The sequence below is a fragment of the Pyrgilauda ruficollis genome, unplaced genomic scaffold (genome assembly GCF_017590135.1).
Source record: "Pyrgilauda ruficollis isolate IOZ18807 unplaced genomic scaffold, ASM1759013v1 scaffold21, whole genome shotgun sequence".
Lineage (NCBI taxonomy): Eukaryota > Metazoa > Chordata > Aves > Passeriformes > Passeridae > Pyrgilauda > Pyrgilauda ruficollis.
The window spans coordinates 5,994,642-6,008,928 of NW_024520318.1; the positions used below are offsets into that span (position 1 = coordinate 5,994,642).

Below are 14,287 nucleotides of genomic sequence, written 5' to 3' on the forward strand. Positions count from 1 at the left end.
AAGGAATTTCTGTTCTTTTTGTCTGTCCACATTGACAAAGGGGAACTTTATGAGACTCCAGAAAAAGTTTACAAAGGGGTAAGTATTGATGCAATAGATATTGCAGTGTTAACCAATACAAATAAAATGATTCAATAGGAAAATAAAAACCAGGAAACACAAGGCCATGATCAAAACATCCTGTGTTTTCAAAAGTGACCATTCAGGAGCTGAATTTCACACCAACAAATTATAAAGAGCCAGTTATATGAACAATCCTTAAAATATCCTCATGAAGTTAATTTCTACAGGCGACTTCAAAATTTAAACATTGTGCACCTGCGATCAGAATAATTTCTGATCCTGTATTCATGTACCACGGTGTCCTACCACCAATATTCATTACAGATTAAATCATTAGAAAGTGATCTTATGTAAACTAAGGGATTAAGGAGAAGATTTGAAAGCAGAAGCAAAGGAACACTGTCTGGGCACCACAAGAAAAGAATCCACATGTCAAAAAAATGGTGTTTGAAGCAGGATGCACTCAATAGTGAAACAGCCAACTCTGCCCTCTGGAAGAGGATCTGGAAAGGAACAAACAAGTTTCTAAGTACTAAACTCCAGCTACAAAGGCTCACAAAATACATTACAAATAACACTAAAACTTCCAAAGCATCCCCTTAATACTAGGATTAAAACTAAGGAAGGCAACACATGCCTTAAACAGGACTTAGCATTTCAGACTTTCCATCATCCTAAAAGCAACCAGTGACCTCTAAGAAACCCTCTGCTATTTAGTCTGTTGCTAAGCTCGATAAGACTTGAATTTTTTTTCCCTCTTTTGATTGGGGAGCCACAGGGTATTTTGGTCAGTAATAATTTTCCATGTGTTAATTCCCAAGAGAATAAAGTAAATGTCACCTCTTTCCCTCCTGAAAAGCCTCCAACAGCCAAATGGACAAAAATCTCCAAAAGCATGATAGCACCACCCTGGACTGGAAAAATGTCCTGGTCCTCCTTCAACACTGACAGTAGTTCACAAGAACTAAGTGAAAAGGTCCTGACCCTGCATTAATGTAATTTTAATTCCCTGCTAGGCTATTATGTACTGCTTTGATCATTTCTACAAACCTAACTGTACATGCCAACTGCATTGCTAAAATTTGATTTGGAAAAAACAATCAGAAGCAAAGTTTAAAAAGCTCATAAAATTTTAACTCCAAGTGCAAAAGGTCATTAAAAGGGGATGTTGATCCTGCTGGTTGAACAAACAAGACAGAGCAGTAAGTTTCAACTTTTATGCTTTGAACCTTGTACACTTTATGTTTACATTAAGGATTTTTCATTCATTTGGAACAAACTCTGCTCAAGTAAATAACTGGAATTACCCCCAAAATGAGGCCAAACAAGAGAAAAAACCCGGAGGCCCTACAGGAGAGCAGAGAACCACCACACCCTCAAGAGGAGCTGCTTTAAGAGGAATTCCTTTCCTCTCCACAGTTCCCCGCAGAGCACACACAGAAAACACAAAACACACTGAACACAGAAATTCACCATTGCGTGAACCTCCCTACAACAGCAGAAACCTGCTCCGTTCCCTCAGCCATGCCATGGAGAGGGCTGAGGGAACAGCAACAATTAAATACGTGGCCTAACTAAACAGGGCTTTTAGCAATGACTAAGCAACAAAAGTCATTTTTCAGAGGGATCCTGATAGTCAGCTACTTCTGCAGGCACTTGCAGCTCGTAACACCACCATCAGAGATCCCTTCAAATTATATTTTTCATGTGTTTCAAATTAATAAATAAGAGTAAAAATTATTGCATGTGCTGCAGAGACACATTACTTAAAGACTATTTATTTATTTAATGTTAGTGATGTGAATAGAATTTGTGGCAAAAACCCCTTCACATGCAGTGAAGGATGTAGGATAAAAACTTCACATTTAATTATATTTCTACCAAGTGATATGTTGAAATGAAGCCCATCTCAGGGTGCTCACCTACAATCACATGGCACAAATTCCCTTACTATATATATATATCTATTCTTCAGCTGTGGATTGCTTCATAGTTACTTATTATTTTATTTTTCTTATGAGATGCCTATCTACATGTATTTCAGAAACCTGAAGAGAATCAAACTGTAAACCTACAGTCTCATTAAAGAAAAAAAATGTTGAACAAGAGAGGAAGGAGTAAAAAAATTTTCCAGCCTCAGGGAGAGGACTAGAACAGAAAACACTGCAAAAATGTGCAGGGCTTGAGAACCCAACATTTTACGTGATGCTAACAGGCAAGCTTAACAACTGTGTCTGTTACTAAAATGCTCACACTCCATAAGAATTTGTGCATCGTGAGCATGAAATCTTCCCCTCTGCAGCTTAAAATATCTATGCATTTAAAAACCATCTGCAAAAATAGACATAACTTCCCCACTGCAAAATTAATTAGAGAGCAGGAATTTCATCTCACTACCACCAATACATGTGATGATGCCACATGTAAACACATCACACTTGCTTTGGCACTGGAGAGCAACAGAAATGGTAAACTTAATAACATTCTGTGAAAATGTCACTTTCTCGAAGAAGCTGATTAATATCAGTGAAGGTGGAGGATGGGCACCGAGAAGGCCATGCTGGATTAACCTGCCACTAGAGCGTGCTCCTTGATCAGCACGGAGCCCATTTACCCACTCCATTGCTGGGGTTTTTCCACAGAATTTTTTGATTTTTCTTCTCTTCCATTTCTTTTAAATGAAATCCCTACTGTTGTTGGATTGGGACTTAAGTCTCAATTTTTAAATTTAAAAAAAAAGTAAAAATAATCAAAAGTTTTTTTTCAACAAACAAACAAGTAACTTTTGTTTTTTAAATGATTGACTACGGTTTTGCTTGTTTTGATTTTAAACCATACATAGTTAGGGAAAACAAGACAAAAAAAATAAACTACGTGGTCATAAAAAATACTGATGTGCATTTTATAAACTGAATGTGGCCCATTAGGGAGAGAGGAATTACCCACTTTTAGGAAGTATTGTTGACTGCTGCCTTCCCACTAGACCACCTGTTAATAATATTTGATGTTGTTTTCTTTCTGTATGATGAGTATGACTATAAATGAGATACTTGATCTGCTTGCTACAACTTATTCCCTCTAATGCCTCTATTTCAAAGACCATCCAACCAACAAATGACACCAGCCTCAAGGCAATGTCCCAAGTGAATGTGCATCTCTGTTGCTCTTCCTTATCCACTGTCATTTCCATAATTCATCCTCTTAACGATTTACGAAGTGCAGAGGATATTTCCAGAGCACATCAAGGGGGCTCAAAAAGTCTTATAGCTGACTGACTGCCAAGGGCACATGAAGGAAGCAAGAAGTGTGTACAACTATTTTGGAAACAAGATGCTGAAATTCTCATTCTTTCCATTTGACAGATACTCCAATTCTTTGGCCTAACCATAATGCATGCTATTTGGATAAAAGCATTTAAGTTTTATAAGGATATGCTTATTGAAAAAATCAAACACAGGAATCATTTTTACAAAACTGGAAGGCAGAAGTATTTAATTTTTAAAGACTACCTCCAATAGTACTGTTTCATGACTGGTGTTGCAAATACTACAGCCAGTATTTCGCATACTCATTAAAAATGATGTCTGGAGCTTGCAGTCCTTTTTCCCAAAAAAAAAAAAAAAATCACCCTTCAAAATGTAAGCCACTCAAAAGCACTGTAAAGCTGGTCATCGTTCTCATTCCTGAAAATCCTCCATTTTACCATTTTAGAATTTGGTAAATAAATAGATTTTTCTCTTTTTTCCCCCCCTTTCTCCCTTGCCACTCTAAACAATCTCTAGCAGCTTTATTTAACGCCATCAACCAATATCACTGTCAGCACTCCGAGAGCAGAAGGCTGCTCTGTACTTTGTGCCTGCCTCTGAATTCATGACCAGAGATTCACCCTCACCACGCACAGAAAAGGAGCAGTCTTCATCTTCCCATTTACCCCCATTAAGTCAGTGCCATCATGTTCTCCCAGGAGAAAAGTGCAAGAGCTGGAACACCGCAAGCGACAGCAGCCAAGGGCACTCAGAAATAAGGTCTGCCCTTGCTGCTCTTGGATGTGAAAAGGAAAGCTCCAAACTGCAGGGCAGTGACCGTGTACTGCCAGAGTCTCCCTTCCTTTTGAACAGATACCAGGTAGCTGGGATGGAGCACATACCTCAAACTGGGCTTTAATTTGCTTGGAAATGCATGTTAAAATAGCGGGACTTGGTGCTAAACTGGACCAAAAGCAGGTTGTATCATAATTATGTCATATCTAATTAAATCCATATCACCAAAATAGAGAATTACCAGCATAGATACAAATGTCACTTGGCAGCCACAGTGATTCCCAAACCTGCAGCTGGAGCACAGCTCAGGACAGAAAAGTGTAAAAAAGCTACTGACTGAATAGCCTGATTGCTAGAATGTCATAGATTTTGCTTTGTTTTATAGTGTTGTAGTAACACCTTACTCCAGGGAACAACAGGTTCTTGGATTTCAGAGATCCAGTTCCATTGGTACATGGAGTTATCATCACATCGATGGCTCCTGCACTCTGCCAGGAGACTTAAGCTCAGGTTTGTAGTGAAAATAAGCAGGCAGCATTAATCTAGTTACCATTTATATATAAATTACAGTTACCCCCCCAAATCTTAGCTTTAAAAGTGTCAGCCCTAACAAAAGATTGTGACTGCATCTGTCAGCACTAACAGTAAAAAGAAGGAGCCTGACAAAATCTTAAATGTTGCTCTTGTAGCCTGTCTCTCCTCTACTCACAGAGAAAATCACCTTGGGACTGATGGACTCACAAAGTCCACTAAACAACTCAAACCACACCTACGCATGCCCACGGTCCTGCTCTGTGGAAAAGATTTTGACAGGGAAATAAGAGTCAATTTTTCTTCAATTTCGCAAGCATTGCAGCTGTGTATTGCTTTATAATTTAGTTTATTAAAGGCAACAACTGTCAAAACTATACAAACTAATTTGTCGTGCAGCAATTTTACATTATTGGAATCTTGTTATAATCTGACTAATGCACACGATCACCTTCTAACCATGCCTATAATTGGGTTCTTGGCTCCACAGGCCTGAAGACAGTAATCCAAAACATCTTCCAATTACGCTGAAAAATATGCATGTTTGTGGGAAGTTACATTACTTAATTTTCAGACTCAATGGCCCTTTAATAATATGAGAGGGGGAAAAAATGTTTGCGAAAGGACAATTATTTGTGGTGTTACACAGAAAATTGTGTGTTTGTGTAGGAAAACACCACCTCAAAACCTATAAACACCAAAGCAGCACTAGCAAGAAACTTATGGAACATAAGAGAAACTAAAGCAAAAACAGTAAAAAATCCATTCAGATGGAAGACTGTATTCCAAGTCTATACATCCAAACCAAACAAGGATCCCAGCCATTAAAAAGTCCATACTTTAAAATTCACGTATGTATGAGAGTCCCTCATGAACGTCACTTGCTTATTTCCAACACATGAACTGTCTATTGCTCCTGCTCACAACCAGATGTGAAGTTCCTTGAATTTATTGGTAGATCAGAAGCAGTTCAAGACACAAGAACCTCACACAGGAACCATTGCTTCACATTTCCAGTGTCTGACAGACACTACCAGGACTGACAGGTAATTTTTAAGATGCCTGAAGTGTTGTGACCTGCTATATTATTTGACAAACATGGTTTACTATTTTTAATACAAAAGATTAGCAAGTAAATATTACAAGGGCAAGCAGGATTGCCCAGCTGCGGATATGCTTTTTACAAAGGAGAAAACACTGAATCATTTAGGTTGGAAGAGACCTCTGAGATCATCAAATCCAACCTACAACATAACACCACGTCAACACATGAAATACAAGATCATTTTCGCCATTTTTTTAATATTAAGAGGGTTTTTTTTATTGCTAGAGAATAACAAAACATCTATAAATCTTGTCAGATTAAGACTGCACCATGTGATGAGTTACATTATTACATGAGGATCGAGAGGAGTATATTAAATGCTGCCTGCAATAAGCATGTACACAGAGAAAAGATTCCCTGAGTCACAGGGAACTGAAAATAAAAACATGAACTGTCACACAAAAAAGAGTCAGAAAAATATACAGGGACAAAAACTTCAAAACAACCCCCTGACAGTCACTTCCAACATGCTTCAAACTGACTCTGAAATTACAGAAATCAGAGAATTCAAAGCTGATGTGTCCTGCAGAGTTTAAACTCTGTGTGCCTCATCTGGCCCCACACACAACCCTGAGCACCATGAGTGCATTACCGGCGTCAGCTCTGTCCTTTGAGCTGGACAAACACTGCCAGCTGCATTTTATCAATGGACAACAGCCTCAAGCACTTCTTGAAATGGCCTGGATCCCAAGTGATGCCTGGAACCAACCTCCCCAGCTAAGATTCCCACATCTGTGACTCAGGATTTTTGGGATTGGTTCTCTGATCAGAGCTGCCCTCTGTGCAGCAAAGTACATAAGAGCCAGGAAAAAGAAACTGCCTCCACTCCTCAAAAAACCCAAACAAACAAAAACAAACAAAAACCCAAACAAACAAAAGCACTTTGAAATTGCAATCTCTGGGTGTCTGTAAGAGAATGGAAGGAGGAAGCTTGCTCCAAGGGATCTGTCTGTTCACAGCGGTTTGATTCACAGCAATGACACTCTGAACTATGCTGGAACACAGAACACAGCTTTGGGGAGACCAAATACAGAAGAGCTCAGCACCTTTGGAAAGGCACAGAAGCTAAAAGCTCCTCACAATGTTTCCTCTATCATCAATGCCATGCCCTGCAACAAGCAAACAGCTGCAACCCCCACCCACCCTCTGCAGGTATTAAAAACCAGAACACTGATCTGCTTGTTGTTACACATCTGCTGCTAATATGGGCTCTTCCCCACACCTGCAACAAATGCTGAGAAGACCTGAATGCAGCAGATGCAGCGTGTGGTTGAAGGGAGCATGGGTGCTTCCACCAACAGGTGAGTTCCACAGGTAACTGCAGCAGGGTTTTAATCCAACAACAGGAAACACTTCCTAGGACACAGCTTAAACCTCCTAGGACAGTAGCTAAATGAGTAATGCAAACTCTAGAGATAGAGGGAAACAATTTTTGTTCCCTGTGAGTTGAGCACTCACAGCAAAGTTATTCACACAAGAGGGATGAGATGCAAAGAGAACACACACTAATTCCACAGCTAACAGTCAAGGCCCAGATAACACAGCACTGCTCTATGGAGTTTGGTGGAATGCATTTAAAAATGTTGGGCTATGTGACAAAACAGATTAAAACTATCAGGCATATACAAAGTACAATGAATCTCTCACATAGTCTTCCTGTCTTATTATCAATTCAATTAAGAATTCATTAAAAAGACAAGTATCACATATGCTTATTAATTTACAGATGAATGTGAGTACGAGAGAGAAAGCAGGAGACAGGAGGAATAGGTAGAAGAGACAAAACCCTATGTTGAAGTTTGTCCCATCAGAGCAAACAAAAACATCACATCTCTTTGGTATAGTAACACACATGCTGTGAGAAGAAATGAGCACTTGAATGCATGTTTTATTCTGATCCCAAAGGATCAAGCTGCCTGTGAGATGCTCCTTCTTATTTTATTCCTCTTCATTTTGTCTATGAGCTACACACTTTCAATAGAAGCCTAAAAACTGCTCTATATTCTACTTTAAACAGAGGATACATACGGGAGTGATGCTGATCAGGACTCACAAATGCAGGTGAGTTGTAGACAATGCATCACTGGCTTTCCTCTTAGGCCTTGCTTCAAGAGGGAGACTTCCCTCAGTGGTTGAAGTGTTATTACTTTGAAATTGCCATCCTCAAAAAGTGGATTTGAAGAACATACCAACTTTGCTATCAATCTTTTGATTGCAAAGCCTGAATGTTACTGAAGCAAAAGTTTCAGAATTAAACATATACGCAAAGAAGGATACACAGCATAGATGAATAATAGATGCCTATAAATAAGCAGAAAAATAGACTTAAAATATCCACATAACTATTAATTAGTTATTAATATTAGATCACTGGTCTATTTCCTTTCAAATTAGCCACCCACTAGCAAAATGTCAATTGCAAAACAAGAGACTATATTTATAGTACAACCTACTTTGAAGTTTGAGCGACATGTCAGCCACTGCTCAATTACAATACCCTATTGTGTGCCTTTCCAAATGAATACCTAACTTTCATTACAGGCAACTATATGTACAAAAGCCATGTTGGATTTTAATAGCCTTTATTACATCACATAAGCTGGTGCAAACATTTTTCCATCTAGAAGTGTATGCAAAAGAAAATAAGAAGCAGAGTTAAGTAATACACTGGAGTGAAGCTGGGTGGGACACTGGACACAGTGATGCTAGGAGGAGTGTCCAGGAGATGGTAATAAGAAATTCCTGCATCTGATTTTATTATTTCCCAGAGAAAGATCAGTTTTGATTGCTGGTACCACCAGCAGTGCACTGTGAGGTGCAATACAGCATACTGCTCCTTCTTTAGACTGGATTTAAATGGAAGAGTCACCAATAAAGTAGAAAACCCCAAACTCTTCTCACAAAACTTGAATGAACTGGGGACTTTGGAAGAGGAAGGTTACATTTTTAAAGAATATCACCTATTTCACTGAGTTTCCTTTTAGTTTAGGTTTTGTGATTTGCCCTGAAAACAGTTCTCCTCCCTTTATCTCTCCAGATGCCCAACACTATCTGCAGAAGAGCAGAAAAAAGAGCATTCTGCAGAGGATGCTCAGTGAAGATGGAAAGCTGGCAGGAGAAACCCTGCAAACACACACTGAATTGCCTCAAGCCTTCTGCTGAGAGAGAAGCAGGACTCTGTTTCGGGTATGCCTGCCACAGAGAGAAACCAGAAATTGAGACAATTACATAGAAACAGCTCTTGAAACAAACTTAAGACTAAGGAACACCATCCCATCAACAAGAGGGGACCTGTATTCATGTTTCAGTGGATAATAATTCATTTTTACACTTGTACAGCAGAATAAGTTGGAATACTCAGAAATGTTGGAAAGACAGACTTGAAGGGAAACACAGAAATCACTGCTGCTCAGCTTTTCTCTTGGTATAAAATCACACCACTTCCCATCAGCTTGCAGGAGCACACTCCTAATAACGCCGTTTACAGAACTTCCTTCTACAGATAGCTCTTTGAATCTTAAATTAAAAAAAAAAATCCTCCTAGCCTCAAGATTTACACAAAACCAGGAGGCCTCTACCAGCTGTTTAATTTCTCATGTATTTATGCATACCAAAGTACTTGTACAAAGAAATCAATTGGAGCTGTAACTAATATTGCACGTTGCCAATTCACCTTTAAATCCAAGGGGAGTGAAGAGAATCCTGAGTTATTAAGATCATAATTTGCTGTCTGGGAACAGGATAGTCTGTGGTTTTCCATATCCTAAATTTTTTTTTTATCCTAAAATTCACTCTAAAACTATAACTATTAAAAAAATAGAAGAAAAAAAATCAAGAAAAGGAAACAGAATCTGAAAGAAATAAATACAAAGCTAGCTGGGATCCAGAGTCACTTTCATCATGTGGGCTATTTTTGTATCCATTGTACACTTTATGTTTTCTAGTAACTGCCACACTTGTAAGCAAAAAAGCTGCAAGGCACTCAACAAGAAGGTAAGAAAGAGGACATGAATGTGGTTTCCTCCATCCCCTGACAGGTTTTTTCTTTATATACACTAAAAATATTTAAACCTTAAGGAGATAATTTAAAAATGTTCAGGATTAAAGAGGGCTTGACCAACTAAGTAAAAGTCTCTATTATCAGCAAATTTCACTCCAGCAACAGCTGTAGGAATCCACCTGTCTTATAGTTATGAATAAAAACTGGAGCCCAGCAATCAATAAGCTGTTTTGCCTCTGCAGCTGTAACACCACAACCACCCTCACAGCACCCCTGCTTTATATAAAACCAGCACCAAGTCAAGACCTAGTTCATATCTTCTGATTTTTCTCCTATTCCAGATCATTTTAATTGCAACACTCATATTAGAACTCGCAAACACTGTCAGCAGTGAGAAAACATTATTTTCTTCTCTTTTTTTTTAACTTTTTTTTTGTTCCACTTACTCTAGGCAAAATCTGCTTTACCGAGGGAAAGACATATGACATCATTTTTTATGATTTCATTTAATTTTTAATAGAAAGAGGGATAGAATTTAGAGGTTTGGGTATGTTATGGAGATGAAGACAAGTGGTTTTCTAGTAAGTTGTGCCTCATACAGATCACTCAAAAAATCCACATCAAAATTTTCTTCAAATTACAGGGGAAAAAAAAAAATCAAGCAAACAATGCACACTTTACCCCTTCTGCTGCCAAATCCTTTTGTAAATAGTACTTTTTCAGACTGCTATTATATTGCCCACAGGTTTCGTGACACTGCTGAGGGAATGAATTTCCACCAGACAAACCACAGGCTCCACAGTCAGCCTAAGGTGGATCTCCTGGTAAGAGGATTCTCCCTCCAAGATGCCACAGAAGCTGCCTTTCCGCTGAATTTAACCTAATTAATTGAAATTATTGTCACTGAGTATCCCGTTATATAACCACACGAACAATAAATCCTTTGCCATCGTGCTCTTCACCTGAATTGCAGCTAGGAAAAGAGCAAAATCCAATGACCCTGTGCACCACAGCAGGAAAAGCAGCCAGGGTTATTCCTGAACACAACCTCTGGATCACACCTGGGGTACAGGGAATGGAAGGCAGGCAGAGGCACAAGGATGAGCCAGCACTGTCAACTGATCATGGACTTGAACTTCAGCTCCTTTAATCTGCTAGAAAAGCTACTCAAAATACACTGAAAAGTTACTTTCTGCCTCAGGTCACGCGAACTGGTCTGTCTGTTCAGCATAGCAACACTGGGGTGGGAAGAGGCTCACTGTAGATACGCCACCAAATACAGTATTGAAAAACAAATATAGCTCATTTTGTCATGAAGAAAACTGAGAGCACTTCTAAGCAGTTAAAGGTTTGTAAGGCTTTCTAGGCCTGTCGTATTTTAGGTTCATACATATATACTATAATTTTAGAAATGCTTTGAAACGTTAATAGCAGATCTGTTTTTGTTCCCTTTTCTATTGAGAAGCAAACTGTTTAAGCATTAACTACCCTTGACAATGCAATTAAAACCTGACCCATTTTCTAGACACAAACGATCTGCATTTTTCACAGCACAGCCATATGTAACCAAATTCATCTCTATTTACCCTGTCCCTCAATTCCACTTGTAATTCTGAAACGTGAGGAAAAAACCAAAATAAAACAAAAGGGTACCAGAAATCAGTGCCTGGGAGGAAAAGGAGCAGGTACTGTGCAGAGGAGGGTGGCCACCCCCTCAGCTGTGATTCCATGACTTGTAGAGAAGGAAAAGTCAAACAAGTCTGTGTGCAAAGTTTTTATCACTGTTCTGCACTCTAAAACAGACAGCAAGCAAATTACAAGGCTACAAATCCAGGATTATATAAAACCAAAAAACCTCTGGCAGTCATGATCTTTACTACTGAGTATAAATCACAAAATGCACTGATAGAACCCTTGTAAAATCTCTGATGTGGTTTTATACACACTTGGATAAAATGGAGTGGTACAAAAATATCTACAAAACACACAGGCAATTAAAAAGCAACAAGGGACTTTACTCATTTCACTTAAAATGTTGCTGTTCTACTTCAGGTACGTCTCTCTTTGCTCAAGGAACTTTCACAACAACTAAAACCAGGTATAATGAACATTATTATTGCCACCATTTATTTGAATGACTGCATCATCCAAAAGATCTCTTCATAAGATGGGGCCCCCATTATGCTAAGGTTGCATAAACAGGTAGGACCTCGTTCCTGTGCTGAAGAGATTGTAATCTCACCAGACAAGGTCAATAAACAACACCAAAGGTCAACAACAAAGTGTCCTGTCCAGGAGTTTTGTGTTTTGTTTTAATATATATTAGACCATCAGCTACTCTCTCTTATGGACCAAGGTCCTCCAGAGAGTCAGTACCACTGCTGCTGCCAGGCGTGTCCTCCTAGCACACCCATCAAAAAAAAAAAAAAAAAAAAAAGAAAAATATTCCTCTTCTGTGGGAGACAAAAAAATACACCACTGAAGTTTTCAAAGATAATGGAAGTGCTGAGATGTAACACAGCTTTTCTAGAAATTCCTGAAAGTGCCAGTTATTACTGTCTTAAGATAAATACAATGTTGAATATTGTCATCTTTATCTAAATTCAGTAACTTCTCTGGCCAGTGGAATGAAATATTTTTAGCATCGAATAAGGATTAAGTGCTAGCCCTTGGTTTATTTTAGAAAAAGAGCTAGATAAAGAGCTATGTAACAAGTCTAACTGTGTCTGGAAAAACCAGCAATACAGAGCTCGCAGTGAGAGAATGGGATTCTCTTATTTTCTAACCATACTCCTAACCAGCCTCCTACAGGCAGGCCCTCGCTGAGCCCCAGTGAGCGCAGCAGAAACACAGGCACTGAGCTGCACCAGAGCTGAGCCAGCAGGGAAGTGTTTTGCAGGAACGGGCTGAGAGAAGGAAGGTAAAAGCATCACAGGAAAAGGCACTTTTTTTCTGTTCCTGGCTCTGGCTGTTGGGCTGAGTTAGGGAATGACTTATTAAACAGCTGAAGCACTAGAAATTTGCAGCCATTATCCTAGCGTGAGGCAAAACGTTACACAGGCACTTCTGCCTGGCTATGATTCTTTCTTCACTCAGCAAATATTTAGTAGGTTTAAGGTTCCCAAAACAAATTACTTTTTTCCTAGGTGTTACTGAAACAATCCATACAGCTCGCTTAGATTCGACTCAAAGCATAAATAGATGCATTTCCTACAGTGAAGGCCACGCTTTAGAGACCCTACAATCCTCCTGTACTAAGATAAAATGAGAGAAGGAAAAAGAAGTAAAACCCCTACTTCAAAATGCTGCATTTTGGAGGATTTTATGCATTCACACATTACAACAGAAACAATTGTCCCCCTCCCCCTTTTCAGTATTTTCCTTTTCATTTAACCCAAGATGCCTGTCATGAAATCCTCCTAGGAATTCATAGCAAGTTAGGGAACACTTTGCTTTTTGACAAATCCTCTATACTTAAGGAATGCAAGTGTTTCCTTCACCCAATTCTTCAACTAAGCTTCCTAATTATAGCACTCTTACTGGATTTCAACATACGCTGGCAGAGGCGCTGTGTATCACACTGAATTTAAAGCTGAGGTAGCCACAAAACTGCTCTTCAAACCCCCTAAAACCATGCACATGGTAAGGCTGCGCTGGCATTTCTCATCCCTTACACAGTGTGCAGTAAGCTGCTTGTGGAACTGAGCCACAGCATCATCTTCCCAATTGTCCTAAGTGCTACTCAGCTCCCATAAACTGTGCAAGGGAGGGCTGTGAATTCACCCACATCCCAAATAAGCCCTTTCAGCTGACCTCCAGGCAATTTTTTGGTTGACCTCTTGGCAATTTTCATGGGTGTAGCCAGAGAGATGCACGAGGCAAAGCTGGATTTATTTGAAATAAACAATTTCTCTGGCATGAATTAATTTTTCTGTGGAAGATTCCTATGGATATAGCACTGCAAATACACAAATGCCATGCTGCCAGGGCAAGAGAAGAAGGAAGGAAGGGTGCTACTCTGTGACCCAGACCTCTTCCTGGGATGCCCAAGCTCCTTTCCCTATTCAGAGCACTCCAAACCTACAAACCACTGTGGATTTTTCACCAGACGAGTTACGAGTCACAAAAATATGTGGAACAATTGACTTCACTTAAGTTGCAATGCTTTTTTCTTCAAAAGCAAGCACAGAGGTTCCTAACTTATGAGTCCTGCATAGCTGACATCTTTTTAAGTTGATGTCACCCATCACAGCTGTAACTTGGCACTTCTAGTAACACTCTGCTCAAGATTTGCCTTTCCCGATGTTTCTCCATTCCCGCACTTGCAAAACGTCCCACATCTATCTTGGGGTAACAACAGAACCTCAGGAACCCTAAAAATGAGTATTTTTTACCCATAGGTTTGCTATGTATAGATGCCACGAGTTCTTTTCAGAATGATTTAGAATTTGCGCACATAACACTCCTTTTTCAAAGCATAAATTTAAAGATTTATGTAACGGATTAAATTGTCTTCCAAATCAGACAAAAAATGAGTCCAGGACTTGC

General features: G+C 39.2%; 1 protein-coding gene across 3 annotated transcripts in view; it reads right to left on the reverse strand.

The window, feature by feature from the left end:
- The window catches only part of TBL1XR1 (TBL1X receptor 1), a 108,242-nt gene that overhangs the window by 38,797 nt on the left and 55,158 nt on the right, over positions 1-14,287 (reverse strand). The window lies entirely within an intron of this gene.